Raw genomic sequence first — 14,807 nt, 5'->3', positions numbered from 1 at the left:
CCCACGAGCCACAACTACTGAAGCCAGCGTGCCTACAGCCCATGCTCCGCAACAAGAGAAGCCACCGTAATGAGAAGCCCGCGCACGGAGACGAAGAGTAGCCCCCGCTCACTGCAACTAGCGAAAGCCCACGCACAGCAGTGAAGACCCAATGCAGCCAAAACATAAAATTAATAAATAAATTTATTAAAAAAAAAAGAAAATAGATTTGAATTACACAATTTACATTTAAAAAATAATAGCTTTATTGAGATATAATCCATGTACTATAAAATTCACCCTTTTTAAAGTGTACTGTTTAGTTTTCAGTGTGTTCACAGAGTTATGCAGCCATCACCACTATCTAATTTTAGAATATTTTCATTACCTCAAAAAGAAACCCCACTCCTCATTCTCTCTTACCCCCAGACCCTGGCAACTACTGATCTACCTTCTCTGTGGATTTGCCTATTCTGTATATTTCACATAAATGAAAACATATAATATGTGGCCTTTTGTGTCTGGTTTCTTTCACTTAGCATAAAGTTTTCAGTGTTCATTCATGTTGTAGCATGTATCAGTACTTTGTTTCTTTTTATGGCTGAATAATACTGCATTCTATGGATATACTACTTTTATTTATCCATTCATCTGTTGATGGACACTTGGGTTGTTTTCACTTTTTGTCTATTATGAAAAGTGCTACTATAAACCTTCGTATAAAAGTTTTTGTGTGGACATTATTGTCATTTCTCTTGGGCATATGACTAAGAATGGAATTATTGAGTCCTGTGGTAACTCTATGCTTAACTTTTCAAGGAATTGCTGCACCATTTTTCCAAAATGACTAAACAATTTTACAATCCCACCAGCAACATATGGTTCACCTCCACGTCCTTGCCAACACCTGTCATTGTTTGTCTTCTTTTAGCCATCTGAGTGGAATAGAGGAGTATCTCATTGTGATTTTGATTTGCATTTTCATAATGACTAATGATTTGAGGATCTTTCCAAGTACTTCTTGGACATTTTTACATCTCCTTTGAAACAAATGCCCATTCAAACTTTTTGCCCATTTTTAATTGGGTGGTTATCTGTCTTTTTATTTTTGAGTTGGAAGAGTTCTTTATATTTTCTAGATACAAATCTTTTATTGGGTATATAATTTGCAAATATTTCTCCTCATTCTGGAAGTTGTCTTTTCACTTCCTTGATGGTATCCTTTGAAGCACAAAAGTTTTTAATTTTGATGAAGTCCTATTTTTTCTTTTGTCCCTTGTGCTTTTGGTGTTATATCTAGTAAGGCTTTGTCTAACCTAAGGTCACAAAGATTTACTCCTGTATTTTCTTGTAAGAGTTTTATTGTTTTAGCTCTTACATTTAGGCCTATGATCCACTTGAATTAATTTTTGTATGTTGTGTGAGAAAAAGGTCCCACTTCATCTTTTGCATAAAGTTATCTAGTTGCCCCAACACCATTTGTTGAAAAGATTATTCTTTTCCCATTGAATGGTCTTGGCACCCTTATCAAAAATCAGTTGACAATAAATGTGAGAGTTTATTTATGGATTCTCAATTCTGTTCCATTACCTATATGTCAATCTTATGCCAGTATCACATGGTCTAGATTACTATAGATTTGTAGTAAGTTTTGAAATTGAGAAGTGTGCGTCTCCCACTTTTGTTCTTTTTCAAGATAATTTTGGTTATCCTGGTTCTCTAATAGTTCCACAAGAATTTTAGGCTCAGCTTTTCAATTTCTGAAAGGAAGGCAACCGAAATTTTGATAGAAATAGTGTTGAATCTGAAGATTAATTTGGGGAGTACTGCCATCGTTAAGTCTTTCAAACCAAGAAAATAGGATGATTTCCTTTTTATTTATGTCTTCTTCAATTTCTTTCGACAATGTTTTGTGATTTTCAGTATACATGTTTTGCACGTCTTTTGTTAAGATTATTCATAAGTATTTTATTCTTTTTGATGCTATTGGAAATGGAATTTTAAACATTTCATTTTGGATTGTTCATTAGTGTACAGAAATACAATTGATTTTCATATACTGATCACATACCTACAACCTTGCTGAACTCATTTACTAGTTCTATAGTGTGTTTGTCTTTTTTTTTTTTTTGCCTAATTGCCTTGGCTAGAATTCCTATAACAGTGTTGAATAGAAGTGGAAAGAGTGGGCGTATTTCTCTTGTGCATTACCTTAGGGGTAAAGTTTTAAGTCTCTCACTATTAGGTATGATTCAGAAGTGTGTATTTTACAGATGTCCTTTATCAAGTTGAAGAAATTACCTTTGATTGCTACTTTGTTAGGTATTTTTATCATAAAAGGGTATATAGTATTTTGTCAATGGCTTTTTGGAGTCAATAGTATTACCATATGTTTTTTGTTATTTATTCCTTTAATATGATGTATTACATTGATTGACTTTACTATGTTGATTCAATTTTGTATTTGCATTCTTGGGACAAGTCTCACTTGGTCATGGTTGTATAATCCTTTAAATATGTTGCTAGATTCAGCTTGCTAGTATTTTGTTAAGGATTTTTGCATTTATATTCATAAGGGATATTGGTCTGTGGTTTTCTTGTGATGCCTTTGTCTGGTTTTGGTATCAGAGTAATACTGGTTCCATAGAATATATTAGGCAGTGTTCCCTCTTGTTCTATTTTTCTCTAAGAGTTTGCAAAGGATTAGTATTCTTTTTTAGACATCTGGTAGATTTCAGTAGTGAAACCATCTGGGCCTGGGTTTCTCTTTGTGAGAGTTTTTTTTTTTTTTTATTACTAATTCATTCTATTTACTTATTATAGGTCTGTTCAGATTGTCTATTTCTTCTTGAGTCAGTTTTGGTAGTTTGTGTCTTTCTAGGAATTTGTCCATTTTTCCTGTGTTATCTATTTTGTTAACATACAATAGTTCATACTATTCCCTTAGAATACTTTTTATTTCTGTAAGTTCAGTAGTGATGTCCTCTCTTTCGCTCTTGAGTTGAGTAATCTGAGTCTTTCTTTTTTTTCTCTTGTTCAGTCTGGCTAAAAGTTTGTCAATTTTATTGATTTTTCAAAGAATCAACTTTTGGTTTCATGGAGTTTTTTTCTATTGTTTTCTAATATTTTTTTCACTACCTTCCACACTCATCTGAATTATTTTCTTCCTTCTGCTAGCTTTGGGTTTAGTTTGCTGTATTTTTGTAGTTTCTCAAAGTGGCAGTTTAGGCTATTGATTTAAGATCTTTTTTAATATAAGAAGTTACATGTAAAATTTCTATCTAAGCACTACTTTTGCTTTATCCCATAAGTTTTAGAATGCTCTATTTTCATTTTCATTAATCTCAAAGTCTTTTCTTATTTCTCTTGTGATTTCTTCTCTAACCCATTGTCTATTTTAAGAGCATGCTGTGTAATTGCCACATATTTGTGAATTCCCCAAATTTCCTTCTGTTATTAATTTTTAATTTCAATCTATCATGGTTTGAGAACATACTTTGTATGTTTTAAATCCTTCTAACATTTTTTTGGCTTGTTTTGTGGCTTAAAGTATGGTTTATCCTAGAGGATGCTTCATGTGTGCTTGAGAAGAATGTCTGTTCTACAGCTGTTGAGTGTTCTATAAATATGTTAAGTGTCTAGTTGGCTTATAGTGTTATTCAAATCTTCTATTTCCTTTGATTTTCTATATGGTTGTTCTAGCTATTATTGAATGTAGGGTATTGAAGTCTCCAATTATTATTGTTCAATTGTCTATCTCTCCTTCCACTTCTGTCAGTTTTTGCTTCATGTATTTTCAGCTCTGTTGTTAGGTGATATGTTTGTAATTTTTATGTATTTTTCCTTATGGATTGACACCTTTGTCATTACAAAATCTCCTTCTCTGTTTCTATGACACTTCTTGTCTTAAAGTCTATTTTGTCTCATTTTAGGATAGTCGTCCCCCCCATCCCCATCCCCAGTTATCTTTGGTTATTCTTTGCATGGTATCTCTTTTTATATCATTTTTTCTATCTATTTATGTATTTGAAGCTAAATATGTCTCTTTTAGACAGAATACAGTTGGACAATGTTTTATAAAATCCATTTGCCAATCTCTGCCTCTTGATTAGAGTGTTTAGTTCATTTTGCTATTTGTTTTCTATATGTTTTATATCTTTTTTGTTCCTCTAGTCCTCTGTTATTTCCTTCTTTTGTGTAAAATAGATATTTGCTAGTATACCATTTTAATTCCCTTGAGATACACACACACACACACACACACACACATACTCACACACACACACGACTTTGAGATTAATGAAAATGAAAACACAGAATCCCAAAATTTACAGGATGAAGTGAAAGCAGTACTTAGATAGAAATTTTACCTGTAACTCCTTATATTAAAAAAGATCTTAAATCAATAGCCCAAACTGCCGTTTGAGAAACTACAATATATATTTGTATATATATATATATTCAACTTTATAAGGAAGAAGGGATATTTATTTGGAATGGTCTCTCTTTGCCCTCTTTGTACTTTATTCAAACAAAATTATTAAAATAATAATTTATAACCAGATAATTAAGAATTGATTACATTATGCCTGCATCCATTGTTTATAAACGTACATAACAGTGTGTCACTTTTTTTTTTTTTAGCTGCGCCGCGCAGCTTCTGGGATCATAGTTCCCCAACCAGGGATTGAACCTGGGCCCTGGCAGTGAAAGTGCCAAGTCCTAATCACTGGACTGCCAGGGAATTTCTACTGTGTATCTCTCAGATGCTTTGGTTAACAGGAAAAAAAGCAGTCCTTCATAAAATGCAATATTTTCACACAAATTTGTGTACTATTTAAGTTTATTAGCCATGGCAACTTAAACTTAAGCAACACAGTAAGTACTTATTATATTCACATGCAAAGGAAAATGCATGAACTGCCTAAACGATATAGCATTAAAAAAAATTAACTTTCACTTCCAACTATTCTGTGGCTATTAACATCATGTGGTGCCTTTAAAGGTCAAAAACAATAAGCTGTCTAGAAATATTCAGAATAGTAATAGTATTACATTGTGAATTTTATTTTCAAATTTAGGTCAATAAGAAGGAAAATAATAAAGTTAAGTAGTCAAAAGAAGTATCTAAAAAAGGATAGTCATTTATATATACAGAGGATTTGAACAGTATATATTCACTTTCAGTTGATTCAATCCTATCTACACATTTAAATTAGAAAATACATCTTTTTTTTTTTTTTTTGGCCATGCTGCGAGGCTTGCAGGATCTTAGTTCCCCAACCAGGGACTGAACCCGAGCCATCGCAGTGAAAGTGCTGAGTCCTAACCACTGGATCATCAGGGAATCCCCAAAATACATCTTAATTGTCAAGAAGCTGAAGACATTTAGCACCAGGAAAGGAACTTTACTTAGCCTTTAATCATGACCTCAATTTCTTGACATAGGAAAAGAAATTTTATGAAATCTCTATGTATTTATCACTATCAAAAGAATTAATTTTGAAAAGTAACTGCTACATAGCATCAATTCACAAGCAATTCAAAGGGAAGAAAACCATAAAACTGGGACTACTTGATATTGCGCGCAGCTCTCCTACGGTGGTCTGTTTTCATCTCCTTCAAGGCTTGCTCCAATTGCTGAACCAAATGGAGCAGGGTGGCTGGGTGTGTCTGCAGAACTTGGGTGTTATGATCTCCATTCTATTAAGGTGTAGCTTTATAGCCACTGTTGGTTTAATCTGTTGCCTGAGGCTTCTGCTTGCAAGCTGTACATCCAGTCGCCATTCAAGGGCTGTGGTAACTGGGGAGGTCTGGTGCTGATTCACTCAGGATAGTTCTGATCTCCTTTCTGTTGTCCAGATAAAGCTGAAGCAACAGTTTGTTCAATTCTTCAGAGAATCCCAGAACAAAAACAGTCTTGGAAATCCAGTTCAGAAATCATAAGCTTTGAACTTTCAGTGAGGAAGTATATTAATTCTTCCACACCGTGTTGGACAGTGTCACTACTCACGCTGAGCTTTCTCCCAGCGCCTTCGTAGATCTTGCGGTTCGAGCCTCACCTCGGGAACTCCACCACAATTCGCCCAAACTCAGAGACCACCGTGCTGTCCACTTGAGGCAGGAAGGCCAGGTGCTCCTTGCGTTCCTCCGACAGGTCCAGTGGCATCTTCACCGGGCGGCCGATTTCATCCTTATTTTTTTTAAGTTAGTCTTAGTGGTTGCCCTGGCATCTTAACTTAAAACAATTTAGTTCAGATTAATACCAACTTATTTTCAATAGTATATGAAAAAACTGCTCAAATAAATAAAATTCCTTTCCCCTTCTTCGTGCTATTATTGCCATACAAATCACATGTTTACACATTATAAGCCCATCAATGGTTTTATAATTATTGCTTTATGCAGCGTTTTTAAAATCAGATAATAGAAAAAAAGAGTTAGAAACAAAAATACATTTATACTTTCCTTTATATAATATTTATCTATGTAAATGGTAACTATGCAGTTACCTTTACTGGTGCTCTCTAAATCTTGTGAATTCAGTTTACTGTCTAGTGTCCTTTTATTTCAGCCTGAAGGACTTCCTTTAGTATTTCTTGTAGGGCAGGTCTGCTAGTAATAAATTCTCTGTTTTTATTTTTCTGAGAATTACTTAATTTCTCCTCTGTTACTGAAGGATAATTTTCTGCTTATAGAATTCCTAATAGATAGTCTTTGTTTTGGCACTTTGAATATGTCATCTCACTGCTTTCTGGCCTCCAAAATTCTGAAGAGAAATCAGTTTTAATTATTACTGAAGATCCCTAGAACATGATTGGTTGTTTTTCTCTTGCTACTTTCAAGATTTTCTCTTTGTCTTTCAATAGTTTCACTATGATATATTTAGGCGTATATCTCTTTGAGGTTTTCCTACTTGGATTCATTGAGCCTCTTGAATATGTAGATTAATGGTTTTCACCAAATTTGAGATTTTGGCTAGTGTTTATTCAAATATTCTTTCTTCCCCTTTCTCTTTCTCCTCTCCTTCTAGGATTCCCATTACATGTATATTGGTAGGTTTGATGTTTCCTACAAGATTCTGAGGCTCTGTTCATTTTTCTTCATTCTTTTTCCTTTCTGTTCCTCAAAATAGTTAATCTTAATTGATGTATCTTCAAGTTTACTGATTCTTTCTTTTGCTGGCTGAAATATGCTCTTGAGCTCCTCTACTGAATTTTTCATTTAAGTTACTTTATTTTTCAACTCCAGGATTTTTATTTTTTAAATTAATTTCTACCTCTATATGGATATTCTTTATTTTGGAAATATCATTTTTATAGTTTACTTTTTACATGGCTTCTTTTATTTCTTTGAACTTTTTATAGTAGCTGCTTTAAGGTATTTATCCAGTAAGCCCAATGTCTGAGATTCCTCAGGGACAGTTTGTATTGACTTCTTTTTTTCTTGTATATGAGCTGTACTTTCCTGTTTCTTTGCATATATTATAATTTTGTGGAAAACTGAACATTTAAAATAAGATATGTAACAACTCTGGAAATCAGATACTACTCTCCTCCCAGAGTTTCTCATTGTTGCTGTTCACTTAGTAACATTTCAGAATTAATTCTGTGAAGTCTATATTCTTTATTGTGTGGGACCGCTGAAGTCTCTACTTGGTTAGCTTAGTGTTCAACTAATGATTGGACAGAGATTTCCTTAAATGCCTTGAAATAGTATGTCTCTCAGCCTTCACCAGAGGTTCTGTGTGTTTGTTGGGGCATTCTGTCAACACTAAAACAGGGAGTTGACAACTCTGCCTTAGCCTTCACTTACTGATTGTGCAGATCATCAGGGTCAGACAGATGTGTGATTGGGGTCTTCTCATGTCTTTCCTGGGCATGTGTACTGCCCTTCACATATGCATGGCCTTCTAGATTCCCAGGAATATGTCATAGCTTTTTTTTTTTAAATAAATTTATTTATTTATTTATTTATTGGCTGCATTGGGTTTTCATTGCTGCACGCAGACTTTCTCTAGTTGTGGCGAGCAGGGGTTACTCTTCGTTGTGGTGCACAGGATTCTCATTGCGGTGGCTTCTCTTGTTGCGGAGCACAGGCTCTAGGCATGCGGCTTTCAGCAGTGTGGCACATGGGCTCAGTATTGTGGCTCGCGGGCTCTAGAGCGCAGGCTCAGTAGCTGTGGTGGCACACAGGCTTAGTTGCTCCGCGGCATGTGGGATCTTCCTGGACCAGGGATCGAACCCCTGTCCCCTGCATTGGCAGGCGGATTCTTAACCACCATGCCACGAGGGAAGTCCCTGTCATAGCTTTTAAAATTCCCCTATGGACAGCTCATTCCACAATTTTTCCTTTAAAGATTTTTGGCTGTCAGTCCCTTGTTAGCTTCCACTGATATTGCCACCACAGGCAACTGTGACGTTAAACAATTGCCACTGACTGTTTTTAACAAATTCCCTAGGGATACAGCTGTTCACAAAGACCAGAGGTCTGCATCAGCCAAATACAGACAATCACTAAGACTGGAGCATTTTTTACATTTTTTGGGACATTTTTTAAAAATTCAGGTTTATTGTGGCATATTCACACACAATGAAATCCACTCTTTTTATTTTTTATTAAAGTATAGTTGATGTACAAAGTTGTGTTAGCTTCAGGTGCACAGCAAAGTGATTAATATATATATGTATGTATGTATGTATGTATGTATGTATATATATATACACACATATATATATATATTATATATATATATTTTTTTTGAATTAGAGTTTTCTCCAGCTATATGTCCAGGAGTGTGATGGAGAAAGGAAAAGGGGATGAGGAAAAGTAATAGGGGAATGAGGAACATGGAAAACCCAAAAAATGACTTCTAGTTCTCTGTGTAGTTGTGGCCTTTACTGAGCTGGGGATACTGGTGGAGGGAAATATCAAGAATTCTAATTTAATCACGTTGGAAACATTCTGGGTTAAGAAAAAAATTATGCTTCCTATATAGCAAGCTATCAGAACTTACTTTAAAATGTAAACCTATTCATCCTTTCTCATGGGTGCTCAGAGGTCCCCACACAGATACTCATTTCTATATGTTCAAGAAAATGCCACTGTCAGGCAGGTCTACCATGGACTGTGTATCTGTGGGCAGAGTCCTAAGTAGAGCTTTCATCTTCTCCCCTTGAACTGACAAGTTGAACAGGAGATACTCTGCTTTGCCAGCCTTCCACTTAAGACAGAACCTAGTTGTCTCCTGGCTTTGATCAGAGAGGGTCTTCAGAAAGTTTAACAGGTCAGAATGAACTTGATTGCCAGACAGAAACCAGCGTGCCAAAAATAAAGCATTAACCAAAGCCAAGAAAACAGTGTTGGCTGAGGCGTGGCTTAATATGGGGCTCTAGGTATTTCAAACAGCCAGGTTTGATGGAAGCAATTAGGAACAGCACTAATTGCCTGTCAGGCAACATTGCCATTTGCTGAGGACAGAGCTGATACGTTTAGACACAAAGTCTGCCCAGCCTCCATTGTAGCCTTTCACTTTTGGAGATTGTCTTCTGGTTTCCATTACAATGAAGCTCAAGCCGCCGACTCCATTAAAATGTCAAGGTGGGAGGGAAACGAGGTCTTGAAATAAGTCTTTCAAGGCTATTGCCATGGTTGGTTTTATTTATGGAGTAAGGTTCCTGTACACACTTATTTTACCGTTTCTTTCCCTTAAGTGGTGAAAGCACCAAGTCCCTTAGCCCCATCACCATGGAGCTGAGGAGCTGAATCTGTTCTTTCCATGGCAGGGCTATATTCAGGTCCACTCTACCCGCTTCTGTTTTTCCCTATACATGGAGGAATGAGTTCAGGTGCTACAGAGCAACTTTTCTGCACAAGTCCCTTAGCCAGTGACTCTCAACTCTTCACAGCATTTTAAAAACCCAATTCCTCAACCAGAAATGTTGCGGCAATCTGGAATTCCCCTTTCCCTCCTCTCTTCAGAAATACTCTATCATAAGCAGCTATTCTTGCATCAGATTATTTTATTCCAAATTCAGGGCCAAGGAAAAAAAGAAGAGTACGCATCCTCAGGGCTAGAGAGGATTATAATAATACATGTAATGTGTCTTTAGGAAGTATAATGTAAGTTTGCTAGTAAAGAGGTAAGCTCCTGAGCTCCCTAGAGAATAGGAAAAAAATCCAAGCACATTCACGGGCAGTATAAGCATTGCCAGTATTAGAGTCACGCTTTACTTAGGAGGATGTAATTGAAATAAACCAAAACAGAAATGCTGATCTGGAAGCCTGGAAACCTGGGTCTCATCACAGTATTTGTCTTTAACAAGCTATGCACCCTAGAGCATAATTTTAACTTTGTTTTGTTTAGAGCTATACAACCAGGATCTAAAAGACTACCTGGTGCTTAGTAGGCACTTGGCAAATATATGCTGTTAGGATTTTTTTTGAATCTCAGCATACTGGTCAGAAATATGGGGCTTGTATTAGTTTCCTAAGGCTTCCATAACAAAGTATCACAAACTAGGTGGCTCAAAACGACAGAAATTTATTCTTTCTCAACTCTGGAGGATAGAAGTCCAATATCAGGACGATAGCAGGTCCATGTTCCATCTGAAGTCTGTAGGGGAAAATTCTTCCTTGCCTCTTCCTAGCTTCTGGTGGTGGCTGTCAGTCCTAGGTATTCCTTGGCCTGTAGCTGCATCACTCCAGTCTCTGACTGTGTTGTCACAAGGCATTCTCCCTGTGTGCTTCTTTTTCCTCTTCTTATAAGGACAACAGTCACGTTGGATTAAGGATCCACCCACTACAGTATGAGCTCAGCTTAACTAATTACATCTGCAACAACCCTATTTCCAAAGAAGTTCACACTCTGAGGTGCTGTGGGTTAGGACTTCAACATATCTTTTGGAGGGACACAATTCAACCCATAACGGGGATAATTCCAGTTGTCTAATCCATCTCAACATTCGTTATGAGGACTCAGTAGGATAATGTGTGGGAAAAGTCTCTAAAATTACAGATTATTATTCACATGCCTGGAAGAGTTTCTTCCCCTTACCATTTACTGTGAGGATGCAGTAATACTTCATGAAACCTAAATTGTCAGCTTTAATACTTAATAGGTCAATACCACTAATATACATATTCCACTTTAGCCTGTGAGGTGGCCAGGGAAAGGACTACTATCCCCATTCTAAAGGTGAAAAAAACTGAGACTGAGATATTAAATTAAATGATATAATCAAAGGCACATGGCCTGACAGTGAAAGCACTACTAGTAGATCTCAGGGTGTCAGCCTCCTGGTTGTGATGCTTTCTAGCTCAATGTGATGCTGGGATGACAATTCCTCCTTGGAGCTTTCATTTCTCAGCATTTTCTCTGCCTGCTGCAGAGAACCAGAGTTCATTTCCTGATCAACTGAAACTTGCTAGTACTATGAAACTTCTGTTCAGCTGGATCTACCGCTCTGTATTGTGGTGTTGGAAATGCAAAGTGGGATAAGAGAGAAGGGGGTGGTAAAAAAGGATGAGGATAAGGAGTAATTACAGTGAGTAGGTGAACTCACAACTCAGCCAACAAGGCATGAATTAAGTGTGGTGTATAGGATAATTAGCAGTCATTTAGTGCAGGAAAATTGCTACCAGCTGTTCAAAACCCAAGACTGAGGGGCTGATCTGTAAATGGTTATCTGAACAAGCAGGCAGACAGCTACAAAATGAAGCTGTGCCCCAGGTCCCAAAGGCTATGTTTTGTTGTCCAGAGAAAGCCTTGTCCTGAGATGAATCCATTATGCTCATTAGTTACTGTTACATGAATGTAATGGCCTGGCCAAAGGCTCCTAGAGAACACTGGGTCGTAGATCTGTGGAGAATCAGACCAACAAAGGGGTAAACAGGAATGTCAGAGTCCTGAAATCCCAAAACTACTCTCAATATGGACCTCCCACTTTCTTCGTTGGGGCCTAGTCAACAAACACAACCTTATCCATCAAATGCCCATTTCCTCATTCAATCCCTCTGCCTACCTCTTAATAGATTAGCATAAGCACTATTCCAAACAGTCTGATGCCTATCTTCTATTTAGCACCCAAATGCAGCTGAGTAACTTGGGAACCTACAGAATAACAACAACAGTCTTATCACACCTGGAAGCAAGGACACTGTCAGAGCAAATCAAAAGGTCAAAAATCAGCTCAAAGAGGCTTTTATTGGCTAAAATGGGGCAATTTGAGGCTTGACATGAATAATACTATACCAAGGAATTAAATGCTTCAAATATATTAAATTCCATGAGTTTGTAAGACACTAAAAACAATACTCAATGTCATCTTTGGAGCTTGCTGGGAAAACACAATATACTCTGAAAACTGGTAAATAAAGGAAAGAATCAAGCAGTTAGCCTGATTTCCTGTAGGACCTGTACCTCAGATAACAAACAGTTGATGAAGGAAAGTTTTTCTTTATAGAAGGATTCCCAGTAATAAGTGAAGAAATAAATAAATAAATCCTTTGGCAAATCCCTACCTAAATAATGAATCCAGGCCATGATCAATGGTGGCCACTAACAACACAAAAAGAGAGACAGAGGGATGTTTGTTCCTCCTGATAAAAGTACACATCACTACCTATAAAGGATCCTTGTAAAAAGTCACATCAGATCAAGCCTCTAGATCTAACTACCAATTTAAGGAAATGCAAAGAACAGAGAAATATGTCAAATGCTACTACGGGTATGCAATCAGAAAAATCCAGAATGTGGGAAATTCCACAGGACAAATCATTTGGTTTCTTCAACAAATAAATTACAGGGAGGAAAAAAAAAGGGAAGGGGAACTGTGATTGACTGAATTGTTGGCCTCTGTTATTCACCCCTTCCTACATTCACACCCATGCCTCGCCTCCCTGCGGGAAAAGTATACCTCCCTGCCCTTGAATCTGGGCTTGGAAATGAGAATTGCTTGAATAAAAGAATTCCGTGAAAGGGACAGTGCAAATCTCTGATCTAAGGCCTTAAGAGGCCTCTTGGGTTTCCACTCAACCTCTTATACTCCTGCTCTTGTCTTGGGAAGAGCTTCCCTTGGGTAATTGTTGATCTTTCAGTCTGGACAGTGAACAAATCAATGGCAATAACAATGGACTGAAGACAGGAAGCCACAACCCAACATTCTAGACAAGATGTACAACCCTGAGAAGAGGAAAGTATCCTCTTCATCCCAACTCACCCCCATGACCTGCCACCACCACCACAGTCATGACTACATTAACATTTCCTGACTTCTCTGCAGATGGAGTGAAACTAGAGGAAGCTGATTTAAGAACAGGAAAGAAAGAGTGAAATATCTCATTCAAATCTACTACAAAATAATTTTAGTTCCCAATCTTTAGTAGTTTGAGTACCAAAGACAGTAAAATACATCAACTGACCCCTACGACAGAATCTTTTACTCTCGTGGCAGAGAAAAATAGAACATGTCATCACCATCACCAGGTTAAAATATTTATGTGGAATGTCTCTGGGTAGAGACCTGAGCACATAAATGGGTAGAGATGAATGTTCCTTACAAGCGACTCTCCTGCACGAAGGTCAACTGCTTTTCTTACTTGGGATATTAATCCAGGTCCCCAGTCTGATCTGCTTTCCTGTAAGAAGTCCTAAGGAAGCACGTTGCTCCATGTTATCAACTTGGCAGGACCTTGGGATCCAAAAGTTGGGAGTGGGGGGGATCAATACACTTTAATCAAAAAGGCAGAAGATGTGCTTAGTTGAATCTTTTAACTTTTAAGGGCAGAATTTATTGTGGAAGGTTTGTAGCCTGAAGCAAGACAGGGAACATGTGAAAGGATTCTCTGCTGTAGGTCTTAACTTTCTTGCCAGAGAAAAACAATTGGGAGAAACCTTAAAAGGACAGGGCCACACTCAGAGTATCAACTCAAGAGGCCCCAGAGCCACTTAAATTAGCAGTTAATCTAGAAGTTGCAAGTATGTGATGGTCTCTCCCATTCCCGGAACTTAAGAGCTTATAAACCATAGAAGGTCATGACTCCAAAAAATGGCTACAGCAATATCTCAGGTCCCATGTGCTCTTCCAGAACTTTGTCACTCCCCATTAAGAAGTGGAATCTATTTTCCCTCCCCTTGAAATTGGGCAAGACTTTATGGCTAATTTGATGAATACAATGCAGTGGAAGTGACACCGTGTGATAGCTGGGACAGTAGTCTTCTCCTGTCCTTAGAATGGAATTTACACCATCAGCTCCCCTGGTTCTTAGGGCTTCAGACACAGACTGGAATTACACCACTGGTTTTCTGGGTCTCCAGCTTGCAGATGGCAGATCATGGGACTTCTCAGCTTCCATAATATCCCTCTCTCTCTCACCACACACACACACACACACACACACACACACACACATATCCTTTTTGTTTTATTCCCCTGGAGAACCTTGACTAATACAAATATTTACTGAGCGATTACTACACGTTATTCCAATGCTCTAAGCACGCTAATGAATGATCTCATTTAACCTTCACACCAGCCTGGACGTAGGAACTATTTCCTCTTTCACATTTTTCACATGAGAAAACCGAGGAACAGGGATCAAGTTATTTGCCAAGTTCACACAGCTAGTAAGTGGTAGAGCAGGGATTCAAACAGACTGGTCCAGGTGCCACACTCCCTGGAATTTCTTTAGGTGGCCTTTTAAATCTCAAATCAGATACTCTCATCTTGGGAAAAACAACAACAACAAACAGCTTGTGTTACAAAAATAGTTTAAATTCAACTTTTTTCATGTAAAAGTGTTTGAATTTTTCCCAGGAATGTTCATTA

At 37.4% G+C, this 14,807-nt stretch overlaps 1 pseudogene across 1 annotated transcript; it reads right to left on the bottom strand.

Annotated features, from left to right (window-relative positions):
• Positions 1 to 2,090: 2,090 nt before the first annotated feature.
• Positions 2,091 to 7,604, bottom strand: LOC309656696 (COMM domain-containing protein 2 pseudogene; annotated as a pseudogene). Its single transcript has one exon. The product of its transcript is annotated as a COMM domain-containing protein 2 pseudogene (transcript).
• Positions 7,605 to 14,807: the final 7,203 nt, after the last annotated feature.

This window comes from Balaenoptera physalus (assembly GCF_965194825.1).
Source record: "Balaenoptera physalus genome assembly, chromosome: 3".
NCBI lineage: Eukaryota > Metazoa > Chordata > Mammalia > Artiodactyla > Balaenopteridae > Balaenoptera > Balaenoptera physalus.
The sequence above is the reverse complement of the archived record's forward strand: the minus strand, read 5'-3'. Positions and strand labels throughout refer to the sequence as shown.